This window comes from Colobus angolensis, unplaced genomic scaffold (assembly GCF_000951035.1).
Source record: "Colobus angolensis palliatus isolate OR3802 unplaced genomic scaffold, Cang.pa_1.0 Scaffold138, whole genome shotgun sequence".
Classification (NCBI taxonomy): domain Eukaryota; kingdom Metazoa; phylum Chordata; class Mammalia; order Primates; family Cercopithecidae; genus Colobus; species Colobus angolensis.
The window spans coordinates 3137530-3152017 of record NW_012114466.1 but is presented as its reverse complement, the minus strand read 5'-3'; the positions used below and the strand labels follow the sequence as shown (position 1 = coordinate 3152017).

The following is a 14488-nucleotide window of genomic DNA, read 5'->3' as shown; positions in this document are numbered from 1 at the left end:
GTCTCCCCTCCAGCGCCGCGTCTGCCCTCCAGCGCGGCGTCTCCCCTCCAGCGCCGAGTCTCCCCTCCAGCCCCGCGTCTCCCCTCCAGCGCCACGTCTCCACTCCATCGCGGAGTCTGCACTTCCCAGGCGTGCTTACTTCTGCTCAAAACCCTTGCCCTGTGCCTGACTCCACCCCAGGCTCCCACCTACAGAGCAGCAGAGTCACTGAGGGCCATGCTGGGTCATAAACTTGTCCCTGTCACTCCTGGGCTGTGTGACCTCAGACAATGCACTTAACCTTTCTGGGCCTCTGTTTTCATCTTCTGTGAAATGGGCAGCTAGTAGTGTGCCTTAGGGCTGCCGTGAGGATGAAGGAAGTTGCATCCACAGCATCTGCTCTGGGCACCATCCCAACCAGCGATTGCCTCGCCATTAGCTTATTCCTTCCTGTGGAGGTCCCTTCTCCCCATTTAGATGGATCCCCCGATTCTCCCCCTCCGTGCTCCACTGTTTTCCCTCCATCCCTTTTCTTTTCCCCCATTGTGAATGCCACCTCGATAACGTGAATAGCTCACTTTACAACCACCCTGTGTATCCTGTGTGTGTTTTCATGTTCTGTCATGTTCCCAGCCAACCACTGGCCCCAAATGGGCCAGAGGTCACCCCTGTTTTGGTTTGATGTTGCTTGGAACTTAGCAGACCCTCCATGGAAGTTTGTTGAGTGAGGCCGGGTGCAGTGGCTCACACCTATAATCCCAGCACTTTGGGAGGCTGACGCAGGAGGATTGGTTGAGCTCAGGAGTTCAAGGCCAGCCTGGGCAACATAGCAAGACCTCGTCTTTCACTAAATAAACAAATAAATAAAATTTTTTAAAAGAAGGTTTGTTGAGTGAATGAATGACCTGCACTGCTACTTGTCCCCATGGCCGGGGCAGCTCACCCCAGCGCTGTAGCCGCTCATCCCCATCTTGGGGATGGAAGGGTTCAAGCTGCCAGCTGGGCCTCTGAGGCCCTCATGGACTCAGGCCCTCATCTCCCCACCCCGCCGACCACCCCCATCCTTGCTTAGGCCTCCCTGCATGTGAGTGCCTGAGGAGGGGGCTCCTAGTGTGGGGTCTCCCCATGCCATTCACTCTCGGCAGGACCACCAGAATCATCCATCCAAATCGCAGGTGACAGCTGCATGCCTCTGCCTGTGGGTCCTCGGCGGCCCTACACAACACTGACCTTGCCATGGCCCACATTGGATGTCCAGGCCGTCGACGCCCAGCTGCATATCCGGCCACTGTCCTGTGCCCCTGGGACCTTGCTGTTTTTAGCATCAGGGAGGGTCTCACAAACACCCCACCTGCCCTGCGGAGGGCTTCATCCTCTTTCTACAGGATCTTAGGAGGACCCAGGCCACTGAGATGGGGGTGTTCATGTGGGCGGCTGGGCCTGGGTCCACTGTCCTCACAGGGAGTCAGGAGCCATCATTGCCCACCACGTGGGCCCGGGTGCTGGCTGAGGCTGAAGTGACCCCCGAGAGACTGACACTGCACACTCCATGCGACGCCACCCCCTCGAGGACCACTCCTCCCCAGTCGCCCCACCCCCACTCAGCACAGGGTGGCGCTCCGCACGGGTCCGGCTCAGGCTGGGAGTGGGTCTTCCCCTTTCCCTTACTTCTCTTTTCCACCATTGCTAGGAACTGTGTGCCCTACTAACCTCAGGACATTCTCTCTTAATAGTCCAGAGACAATCTGGGGGAGTCAGAAAGTGTGAAAACAGGGCTGAATACTTCATGCCATTCTCTCACTACCCCCACCAGAGACACCCCGGGCCCCACGCCTCCAGCTGTGCACATGCTCTTCCCACACCCCTTCTTGGCCAGTTGGAGAACCCCTATTCAATGTTCAAAACCCAGCTCCCACATCACCTCCTCAAGGAGGCCAGCTCCTCCCACCTCTCTGTGCTTTCCTGAGTTGCGGCAGCCTGGTCAACATGGTGAAACTCCGTCTGTACTAAAAATACAAAAATTAGCCGGGTATCATGGCGTGTGCCTGTAATCCCAGCTACTCAGGAGGCTGAGGCAGGAGAATCACTTGCACCTAGGAGGCAGAGATTGCAATGAACCGAGATCGCACCATTGCACTCCAGCCTGGGCGACAGAGCAAGACTCTGTCTCAAAAAATAAAACAAAAAAAATAATGAAATGAAATGAAATGAAATACAATACAAAACAAAAATAAATAAAAGAAACGACACACCGAAACAGGAGGCCAACCACACCCGCTTCATTCCCTCCCTGGGAGCATCATGTGGTTCTCTGGACCTACCTGGCCCTCTCCCACCGATGGACATCTCCTCTCTGGTCCACTGAGTGCCCTGCTCTGCTGCCCTGCCCTGCCCTGGGCTGCCCACCGTGAGGCTGCCACTAAACTCCCCTTGGCCAGCCCAGGGAGCTTCCCTGCTAGCATTGCCTCTGGTTCATCCCAGCTAAGGCCCCAGGCCTAAGGACAACCCTGACAAAGAGAAAGGAGAAAGTGCAAGGCAGCGCAGCCCACAGAAGCCTCCAGAAGGGCTGTATGAAGCAGGAGAGAGGGCGGTGGAGAAAGCAGGGGTGTTGCTGTCAGATGAGGGGGTGCTCCAGCCTTGCCTGAGCCATCTCAGTGCACTGGTCACGTGTCCGTGCTCACAGATCAGGCATCCTGGTACTTGAATCCCGGTCTTGCCACTTCCTGGCTGTGTGACCCTGAGAAAGTGACTTAGCCTCTCTGAGCGTCCACTGCTGCATTTGCAATGTAGGGACAGTAGTCCTACCTACCTCATGGGGTGACTTATATCAGACACGCCCGCAACAATGTCTGCACGTAGTGAGTGGTTCTTGAGGTCAGCTACTGTCATGATTGTCATTTTTCTCCAGGTCACAGTCACGCCTGACTTGAGCAGCTTGGGCCACTGTGCTTAGGAGCAGGGACTGTGGTGAAACCAGCTGATAGCCGCTCAGTTCTGAGACCAACCATTCCACCAGGAGATTCGATGCCGCTGCCCTTCCTCACTCTGGCTCCCTCCTTCCTGCAGACTTTTGGAAGTGCTTCCACTGTGTGGGGACCCTGGGTATGCAGAGATGAATCAGGCTGGTAGAGGCTGGCTGGGGAGGACGGGCGGGGAAGGACGGCTGAGGCTGACAGAGAGAGTGACAGGAGGGAGCGCCAATCATCCGGAATACCCAGAAGCCTCCAGGAAGACATCAGGGTCGAGCTGAATCACGAGGCTGAGAAGGTTGGCCTGGTGCGCAGGAGGGTCGGGACTCAGGTGGGGAAAATGAGGGCAGGTGCAAAGGTGACCGAGGCACGTCCTAGCTGACCTTTGGGCTCCAGGACTGGTTGCCAGGGTTCAAATCTCTACTCTGCCACTTGCTAGATGTGCAGCCCTGGACACCTGACTTCTCTCCATGCCTCAGTGTCCCATACGTAACTGGGGATGACAGCAACACTGTTTGCCACACAGGGCTGTTGAGGGAGTTGGAAGAGGAATGTGTGTGCCGCGTTTTAAGCAGCGCCCGTGTGCCGAAAGCACTGTGCAAATGTTACTTAAGGTTAACGCCATGTGACTCATCGGAGAGTGCTCTCATCTCTTTAGGCTTTTTTACCTCCCGCTCTCTGCAGTGGAGAGCAGCTTGAGGAATTAACAGCGTGAATGCAAATTCTTGACAGGCAAACAGGTTTCCAGTCCCGCTGCTGACGACCTTCTCACTGGCGTTGAAAAAGAGCGTTTTCAGCTCCCTGCTCAGATGCTGGGGGCTTCTGGGTGACAAGTGGCTGTCAGACGCTTTTAAGAAGCCTTGGGTTTTAGCAGGTCAAGGTACCGACTGCACCAGGTCTGGGATAATTGGTTCCTTCAAAAAGGCCTCCAAGAGGGACATGGATCAAATCTTCTCCAACTTCAAGTCCAGTGGCTGCAGGCACAGGTGTCGGTGGTAGTTCCTCAGCCACGGGCTCCCCTGCCAGCCCCAGGAATCTCTAGCATCTCGGGCCCCAGGATGTCCCATCCCAGAAACAGGTGATGTTGCTGCCAGGGATTCCATTGCCTGGAGCAGGGGATGCCAGGGGCTTGGCTACCTCTCCATACCCCTGGAGGAGCGGGCGGGCCCCAGGGCTATTAGAGGGGCTCTCCCTGCGCCCGCCTCCGGCTGTTGAGCTAATAAACAGCTGTTGCCTCCTTGCATCCCAGATGGATCCTGGCACCACATACACGCAGAGATGTCTGCTAATTAAAGTCAGGTTTTGACATTTGAGGCATTTTGCTGCAACGGGAGCGCATGCTCTACCGGAGAACTGAAGCGTCAGGTTCTTCCTAAGCTTGACCCCAGACAGCTGGGCCTTATGAAGGCAGACATCCTAATGCTTTTGTTTATTTATTGGATGCATTTGTACTCTTTCCCACATTTCAGAGAGGGTTGGAATTAGCCTTAAGAACAAGTTTGTCTTGATATGGGGGAAAAAAAAAAAACCCACACGACTTTTGGAGTCAGAAAGGACTAGTACGAATCCTTTGTATCACTTTATAGCTGTGTGTCCTTGGACAAGTCTCCTCACCCCTCTGAGCCTGTTTCCTCACCTGCACGATGGGCACATACAGTGCCTCTGTTGCTGGGCGATACTGAAGATACCATAAGATCACAAGATGAAATACCATTGCTGCTTCATGGATGTTTCTAAAATAGGCTTGTTTAAAATGCTAGCCAGGTGTGGTGGCTCACGCCTGTAATCCTACCACTTTGGGAGGTTGAGGTGGGTGGATTGCTTGAGGTCAGGAGTTCAAGACCAGCCTGGCCAATATGGAGAAACCCCATCTCTACTAAAAATACAAAAATTATCTGGACGTGGTGGCAGGTGCCCATAATCCCAGCTACTTGGGAGGCTGAGGCAGGAGAATCGCTTGAACCTGGGAGGCGAAGGTTGCAGTGAGCCAAGATTGCACCACTGCACTCCAGCCTGGGCGACAGAGTGAGACTCTGTCTCAAACAAATAAATACATAAAAAATAAATAAAATGTTCACTGAATAAGAACAGAAAAGTTAAGTAAAGGAAGGAAGAGGCAGGGGATGCCTACTCTTGCACAGCAGGGGCGGGGGTGGGGTTGCGGCTGTGCCCCTGCCCCAGGCCTGTCCCTCTCTACCTGATGTTCCGTGTGAACTGCCCAGGTCCTGCCACCTCCTGCCCTTGGACAGAGATGACCTATTCAGGTCTGGGCTGAGACACAGAAATCAAGGACCAGGGTGACTGAGGCACAGAACCTGTCACCCAGAGAGAAACTGCTTCTCCTGCACAGGGATGGATGGGGTAGAGAGAATGAAGCCAGAGGTGTGGAGTGGAAATCCCAGGAAACCTCCAGCCCAGCAGCTCTGCTTTGAGCCATTCTTAGGCTTTCCCAAGCTTCTGTATTATCCTGATAATAAGCCCCCCAACTTTGTGTAAGTCTGAGTCTTGGAATCAAGAGGTACCAACACAAAGGGAGTACATCACACTGAACAGAGCTGCTGGGAAGACAGTCAAGCCTGGTTCCAAGAATGGGCCGTGGGGGCAGGTTCTTGGTCCTGGAGAGAAGAAAAGATCACGGGGGCTTCTCAGAGAGGCAGAGCTTTTCCCAGCCTGAATGTAAGACTGTGGCCTCAGCCGGGCATGGTGGCTCACGCCTGTAATCCCAGCACTTTGGGAGGCCAAGGCAGGCGGATCACAAGGTCAGGAGATTGAGACCATCCTGACATGGTGAAACCCCGTCTCTACTAAAAATACAAAAAAATTAGCTGGACGTGGTGGCGGGCGCCTGTAGTCCCAGCTACTCGGGAGGCTGAGGCAGGAGAATGGCGTGAACCCAGGAGGCGGAGCTTGCAGTGAGCCAAGATCGCACCACCACACTCCAGCCTGGGTGACAGAGCGAGACTCTGTCTCAAAAAAAAAAAGGACTGTGGTCTCAAGTGGAACTTTCTGCGGGGGTCCTGGTGAATGATCCAGATGCAGTGCCCAACCTTGTCACTGTGGCAAAAGCCAGGGCCACCTTATGGCCATGTCTGGACGTGAGACTCCCCAAAAGCTGAGGGTGGGATGTAGACTGGTTAAGATGTGCCTGGGAAAGCTGCCGTTTCCAAAGGCCAGATGGCCACCCCCAGGCCACAGTCACAGTAGGGGGTAGCAAACCCACCGACCAGGCAATGGTGGTGATAGAGTGAGGGTACGGGCTGGTGAGGCGCTGGTGGGTTGAAGCTGGCTGTGCGGGGTTATCATGGGAAGGTACAGGTTGGCACCTAAACTTAATCATGCTACTCTCCTGCCTGAACACTCTGTGGCTCCCACTGCTCTTAGGATGACACTCCAGCTCCTTGTTCCTCCAGCTGCCTACTCACCCCGCCCTGTGCCATTCCCCTGCCTTGCTCTCTGGCCCTCAGGCCTACAGCTTACTTGCTGGTCTCTGGATGTGCTGAGATCTTCTCCTCTTGTTCCCAGCGCCCAGGAAACTTGTTACCCGCTACTTCCTCCTGACTGGGCCTACCTGGTCCCACAAGGACAGCTCTTTCTAGACGCCCTGGCTAAGTGAAGGCTGGATCCTTCATTTCTCTTTGCAACCCCTGTTGTTTCAGAGCACACATCACAGCTGCCATCACAGGTGTGCCCGTCTAGCTCCTCGTCTATGATTTTTTCCTGCCCCAGCATGTGTGCCCTGTGTGTGCAAGCACTGTCTAGTGAACCACTGTATACCCAGTGTCTGGCACATAGCATGTGACCCATACATGTTTGCCTATTAAGAGAAAAGATGGCAATAACTAGAGGACATGGGGACATTTGATTCATGTGTATCTTTTTTTTTTTTTTTTTGAGACAGGGTCTCACTTTGTTGCCCAGGCTGGTCTCGAACTCCTAGGCTCAAGCAATCTGCCGCCCTCAGCCTCTCAAAGTAGTGGGACTACAGGCATGAGCCACCACGAGTCGCCATGTCTCTTTAAAAAATATTTATTATTGTTTAATTTTTCACGCCCCTTGTGGCAGAGTTGTGTATATGTGTCTGTGTTTATGGACACATTTCTTCTAAAACATATTGAAGTATAATATGTATCTAGGGCCGGGCGCGGTGGCTCAAGCCTGTAATCACAGCACTTTGGGAGGCCGAGACGGGCGGATCACGAGGTCAGGAGATCGAGACCATCCTGGCTAACATGGTGAAACCCCGTCTCTACTAAAAAATACAAAAAACTAGCCGGGCGAGGTGGCGGGCGCCTGTAGTCCCAGCTACTCGGGAGGCTGAGGCAGGAGAATGGCATAAACCCGGGAGGCGGAGCTTGCAGTGAGCTGAGATCCAGCCACTGCACTCCAGCCCAGGCGACAGAGTGAGACTCCGTCTCAAAAAAAAAAAAAAAAAAAAAATGTATCTAGAAAAGTGCACCAATTCTAAGTGTGCGGCTGGGTGAATTGTCAGTGGTTACAGACCTGTGTATCCAGCACCCAGATCTGGATACAATGTTATCAGCACCTCAAAAACCACCTCCCGGCATGGTGGCTCATGCCTGTAGTCCCAGTACTTTGGGAGGTCGAGGAGGGGGGATTGCTTGAGCCCAGGAGTTCGAGACCAGCCTGGGCAACCAAGTGAGACCCTTATCTCTACAAAAAATACCAAAAAAAACTGGCCAGATGTGGTGGTGCACACCTGTAGTCCCAGCTACTGGGCAGGCTGAGGTGGGAGATTCGCTTGAGCCTGGGGAGGGGGGGTGGAGGCTGCAGTGAGCTAAGATCGCGCCACTGCACTCCAGCCTGGGTGACAGAGTGAGACCCCGTCTCTGAAACCAAAACCAACACCAAAACCGAACTAACCAAACCAAACAAACAAAAAACCTCCTCCATGCCCCTTCTAGTCTCTGCTCCCTCCCTGCAATCTTCACAGCCTCTGCCCTGTAGATGAAATAAATGCTGGCGGGATTGGAAACCGGCTCAGCCATTTTGAAAACCACTTGGTGATATCTACCAAGCTGAACCTGAGCCCCACAGTGACCCGGCCATCCCTCTCCGAGGGATGTCTGCAGAGGGCGGAAATGCACACCGCTGCTCACTGCAGGTGCACAGACACCCACTAGGGTGTTCGTGACCGTTTCAGACTAGAAGCCCACCCGTACGCCCATCACAGCGGGTGGAGAAGAGCACTTGGGAGAGCCATACACTGAAATACTTCACAGCAACAAGAACGCAAGTGCCACAGACACAGGCAGCAGCGACGATGACTCTCTCAGTGTTGAGTGGAAAACACCAGACAGAAAAGACAACCCATTCCAAGATGACATTTATATGTGAGGCCAGAACAGACAAAACAACCCAACAGGGCTGTGTGTGGGAGGATATTTACTTTCCTTCTTTTCACTTTCCTTGTCTTCCCTTCTCTTTCTCCCTCTCTTCTCTCCCTCCCTCCTTTTCTTCCTTCCAAATTTGGGATCCCTATCCCTCTCTGTAAACACACACACACAGACACAGATACACACAAACACACAGACACAGACATACACGCACAGACATGCACAGACACACGGACATACACACAGACACACATGCACAGACACACACAGACACAGACACACACACAGACACAGGCATACACACAGACACAGGCATACACACACAGACACATACACACGCACACACACACAGACACACACACACAGACACACACACAGACATACACACACACAGACACACAGACACACAAGCACGCACACACACACAGACACACACACACAGACACAGAGCTTCTTCTCTACATCAAGAAATAATAGGCTGGGCGCAGTGGCTCACGCCTGTAATCCCAGTACTTTGGGAGGCCAAGGCAGGTGGATTACGAGGTCAAGAGATCGAGACCATTCTGGCCAACATGGTGAAATCCTGTCTCTACTAAAAATACAAAAATTAGCTGGGTGTGGTGGTGCGCACCTGTGGTCCCAGCTGCTCGGGAGGCTGAGGCAGGAAAATTGCTTGAATCTGGGAGGTGGAGGTTGCCGTGAGCTGAGATCACACCACTGCACTCCAGCCTGGTGACAAAGTAAGACTCCGTCTCAAAAATAAAATAAAATAAAAACAAGTAATACCCTTTAAAATAATGGCCACCATGGATGCATGAAGGCTTGCAAGTGTTTTATATGTGGATGCTTTGGAAAGTCCATGACCTTTTTCAGAAATCATCATGAGTTCAAGGTCAATATCAGGTACAGGGGCTCTAAGGCATTTGCTTAGCTGGAATGGCGGGGGGTGCTCATGGCCGTGGTCACGTGACAGGCGGTGTGTGCCGCACTGGTCAGGTGGGCGTGCCCATGGGAGAGGGGTGTGGGACACCATCTACAGTGGCTGTTCAGCAAAAGGAAAGGGTGAGGACTGACCATTTAACCTGTGTGACTGTGTCTTTTTAAGGGCTGCAGACAGTCCGTTATCTGGGTAGTTAATGGCTTATAGAGCCAAATCTCTGCCACCAGTGTGAATAAACATCTGGGTGCCAGAGCCAAGCTGCACAGGTTCAGATCTGGGCTCTACCAGGCACTGGTGATTCATCAAGGACAACTTATTTATCTCTCTCTTTTTTTTTTTTTTTTTTTTTTTTTGAGACAGATTCTCATTCTTGTTGCCCAGCCTGGAGTGCAGTGGCGTAATCTCAGCTCACTGCAACCTCCACCTCCAGGGTTCGAGCGAGTCTCCTGTCTCAGTCTCCCAAGCAGCAGCTGGGATTACAGGTGCACACCACCACACCTGGCTAGTTTTTGTATTTTTAGTAGAGATGGGGTTTCACCATGTTGGCCAGGCTGGTCTCAAACTCCTGACCTCAGGTGATCCACCCGCCTCGGCCTCCCAAAGTGCTGACATTACAGTCATGAGCCATTGTGCCTGGCCCATCATTTCTAACCTGAAGTGGCCCACACAGAGGGCCTGGGTGAAAGGTTAGCGTTGAAACCCAGACAGATCCTGGCCTTTCCAGGTCCAGCTGTCACAGCTGCCTCCAACCCTGCAGCCTGACCCCAGACCAGCCCCGGTTTGGCCCTGCTCACTCCTCCAGCCTCATGGACCCAGCACACTTGGCCCAACTTGACTCAAATCCCTGTACCTCTTGCCCTGCCCTGGCTTGGGCTGACCTCTCTCCCCTGCCTGAAGCCCTTTCTCTCACCCCTTGCCTGGAGTCCTCCTTCAGATCTAACTAGATTTATCTCAGATGTCTCCTCCTGAGTCTACCATGCTCCTGGGCACTGCCTCTGGGCTCTCAGCCCCTGCCCTTCTTCCCTCTGTCCACACTGTGTGCTCATCACCTGTCATCACCTCCATCTCCTCCACCATGAAAGCCAACAAAGGTTGAGGAAAGTCAGTGCCAAGTCCTAAGGCTTGAGGTCTGCAAGGGGTCAAGGCCAAGTAGTAGGTTTAACTTTGCTTAGCATCCTTGGAGTATGGCACAGAGCAGACACAACTATTTGAGGGACAGGTGGGTAGGTGGGTGGGTGAGTGGACGGATGGATAGATGGATGGACGGATGGATGAGTAGGTGGACAGTGGATGGATGAATGGGTAGGTGGATGAATAGATGGATGAATGATGGATGGATGGATGGATGGTGGGTGGGTGGGTGGATGGATGGATGGATGGACGGACGGATGCACAGATGGACAGACAAATGGATGGGTAGGTGGATGGATGGATGGATAGGGTGGATGGGTGGGTGAGTGGATGGATGGATGGATGGATGGGTGAATGGGTCGGTAGATGGATGGATGGGTAGGTGGATAGATCTATAGGTAGGTGGATGGGTGGGTGGATGGGTGGGTGGATGGATGGATGGGTCGGTAGATGGATGGATGGGTAGGTGAATGGATCTATAGGTAGGTGGATGGGTGGGTAGGTGGGTGGGTGAGTGGGTAGGTGGGTGGGTGGATGGATGGATGGATGGATGAATGGTGGATGGGAGGATGGGTGAGTGAATTGATGGGTGGGCATATAGATGGATGAATGGATAGAAGGAAGGAGTAGAACTGATATCCTGTGCTTTAATATGATGGATCAGTTTTGCTTCTTCTGTAGCAAGAGAAAACCCCCAAGCCCCACCCTGCCTCACCCCCTCCCCAACAATGTTAGGAACCTTTTCTGGGCTCCCTCTCCCCTTCCTGAGCTCCCCTGTGCCACAGCCCTGAGCACATTGTGTGGTCACCCTCTGGGTCTGCATTGGTGTCCACCCCCTGACCACGAGACCCTGAGGGTCAGCTCCGTGTATACAGTGCCCAGCACAGGGCCTGGCACATAGCCCCTTGCGTGGCAGGACTCATACTCAAGCTGCAGGTGCTGGAGAGGCAGATGACTATGACACAGTGGCACCTGCACCACCCAGCCACCCACTCTGCACAGGGGTCTTCCAGGAAGGTCAGCATGGCCTCCACCAAATACACTGGCATTGGTAAGAGCCTCTCTCTGGCCTGGGACCATGTAGGAGCAGCAACCAGGGATGGCATGTCTCACATTTATGGTGGAGTTGTTTATGTGGGAATAAAGGCAGAAGACTAGAGCCAAGCCAGCCAAGCCAACTGGGGTTAGGAGGGATCCTCCTAGGAGGGAAGCCTGGCCCACCTGGGCCCCAGGTCTACAGGGTAACCAGCCAGGTGGGAGTGACAGTGGGGACACGGGACTCAGCCTCTTGTTCTGCCCCTTACGGGATGCTGCAAGGTGATGCCGCAAGACATGAACTCGGGGACGGACAGCCTCGGGTTCAATGCTGACTCTGCCACTGAATGGCTGTGTGCCCATGGGCCTGTCCCTTGCCCCCGGGGTCTAAGTTCCCACATGGCTGCTATGAGAATGGGAGGGTTACAGTGGTCATTACTGTGCGGTGTGTTGCACCAAGCCATTCAGTTGTGTCACCTCACTCCTACTTCTTCCTCCCTCCCTAGCTTCTCCCCTACCCTGCTGTCTGCTCCTGGCTTCCCCGCTGTTTCTCACACTTGCCAAGCAGGCTGCCCACTTAGGGTCTTTGCATTTGTGCTCCTATAGATGAGCACGGCCAGCCCTCACCTGCTGGGTCTCTGTTTGATGCCATCCCCACGGAGAGAGCACCCTCATCCCCATGGGAAACTCCCCAGGGCAGCTGGGGTCATTCCCTCATTCACACAGTGTTTTGGCAGCACCAGGAGTGAGGGAGTGCCTGCTTTTGGGAAACTGGGAAAGGTTCACAAAGAAGGTGGCATTTCTGGGTTTTGAAGGATGAGTAGGAGTTGGCCTGATCAAGAAGAAAGGCCTCATAATCCCAGCATCAGAACAAGTATTGGTTAGTAGAGTGCAGAATGGAAGCGTTGATTGAGAAGCAGGGAAAGAAGTGATGGTAAAGAAGAGAGGGTGGTGTTGACGCCAGGGTCCCAGGGGCATTTTTCCAGCTTATTTTCGGCTGAGGGCCTGGGTTTTCCTGGGAGCCTTGCGGGCGCGGGGGTTATGAAAGCCATAAGGCTGATTGTGTCCCCACCCAAGATCTGCCCAGGGCTCAATATACAGTCAGTGCTCACAGACAGTGCACCCGTACCCACGCAGGCTGAGGTACTTGGAGGAGCCAGGATTCTGGGTGTCCCGAGCAGTGACTTCACCAGCCAGAGTGAAGGGGGTCCAGCCCCACCAGGATGGCCTCTTGCAGTCAGTCCAGAAATGCCAACCATCAGAGTAGCAGCCTCAGGGGGAAATTTCACAAAATCTAGGCCAGATACAAGAACACTATGTTAGCCTCAAATCCTTGGTGGCCAAGAACATGCACAGAGGTTCGAGTGCTTCACTTTGCAGAAAGGACCAACACCCACCACTGGGGCCCATGAGGGAGATGTGGGGAAGACATAGGCTGGCGCGCTCACGGCAGACCTTAGGAATGGTTGGTGGCCAGGTGCAGTGGCTCACGCCTGTAATCCCAGCACTTTGGGAGGCTGAGGCAGGTGGATTACCTGAGGTCAGGAGTTCAAGACCAGCCTGGCCAAAACAGTGAAATCCCGTCTCTACTAAAAATACAAAAATTAGCTGGGCATGGTGGTGGGCACCTGTAATCCCAGCTACTTGGGAAGCTGAGGCAGGAGAATCACTTGAACTTGGTAGGCAGAGGTTGCAGTGAACTAAGATCACGCCATTGCACTCCAGCCTGGGCAACAAGAGCGAAACCCCATCTCAAAAGTAAATAAATAAATAAATAAATAATTGGCAAGCAAGGGAGCAGTTGTTCTCAGTGTATGGGGAGATGGAGCCTGGCAAGCTCTACTCTGCCTCTCCTTGACATGGCTCTCAGGCAGGGGCATCAGTGCCAGCCCCTCGCCTCTCCTCAGCACATGGCCAGGAGGAGCCTCAGCCTTCTGCTCCATGCCCGGCTCCTGTGCCTATGCCCATGCCCTGCACCTGTTCATTTCACCTCTGCCCACAGTGATGTGCCTCCACTCTGGCTCTGGCTCTGGCTCCAGAACCTTCTCAGGCTCAGCCTTAACCCCAGCCAGATGCATCAGAGCTTTTAAGGTTGGCTCCTGCTCTGAGCCTGAACAGACGGGGGCAGAACCCACATGGGCATGAAGTGGGAGCTGAGCTCTGATGCTCTGAGCAGTCCCTTCCCCCTCCCCTGTGTGTGACTGCTGGGCTCCTGGGTCCCAGCTCCCTGGCCAGCAGTGTAGGCTGCAGAGGAAGACTGATCTGGGTTCGACTTATCACCCTGCTGCCTCGCAGCCATGTGGCCTTGGGCAAGTCACTTCACCTTTAGGAACCTCGGTTTACTCATCTGTGAAATGGGCATCACAGAGCCTCCTTCAAGGCATTGCTGTCCAGATTAAAGGGGAAGCTGTAAAGTCCCTGCACATAAGACCCCTCACTTCTGGCTGCCAGTTTCCAGCAACATTCTCTGGCCTGGGAGCAGCCATCCCTGCCCTCTCAGACTCTCCCTCTGCCTACACGGACCCCACGTGGGCATCCATTTAGCATCTCACATTCCCCACGGCCCAGGAACATCACCAAGTCAGGTGGGGCTGAGAGCATGGCTTGTAGCAAAAGCAGAATGTGGAGAAAATCAGATGCTTTTCTTAAGGGGAGCCTTCTAATGAATGTTCTTATTTTACTCTTTTAAGCTTTCAAATAAACAATAAATATAACTCCATTCAAAACATGAATTAACTTCCATATGATAACCTTAGGCAGGCTCCCACACTCTGCCCCTGCCTCTGAAGTTGTCGTTTTCATTCATTTCTCTTCACATCTTCTGAAAGTGTTTCTTCATGCAAATATAGCAAATCTATGTCCTTACTCAGAGTGTAGCACTTTGAACGGCTGTTTTCACTCAGGGGCATGGCCTTATTGACAAATGGCAGTCTTCCTAATTTTTTTCTGCTCCACACTTGATCCAGTCAGCCCCCTGTGGATCGACTCAGGGGCTATTTCTCTTTTTTGCTACTATAAGTCATGCTTTATGAATTTCCTTGCTGGGACGCCCTTGTCCAGAGGGGGTGCTCTGTGGGGGC

At 53.4% G+C, this 14488-nt stretch overlaps 1 pseudogene; it reads left to right on the top strand.

Moving 5' to 3' along the window:
* The first annotated feature begins 3003 nt into the window (after nt 1-3003).
* Nucleotides 3004-14488, top strand: part of LOC105506595 — a 34587-nt pseudogene continuing 23102 nt past the window's right edge.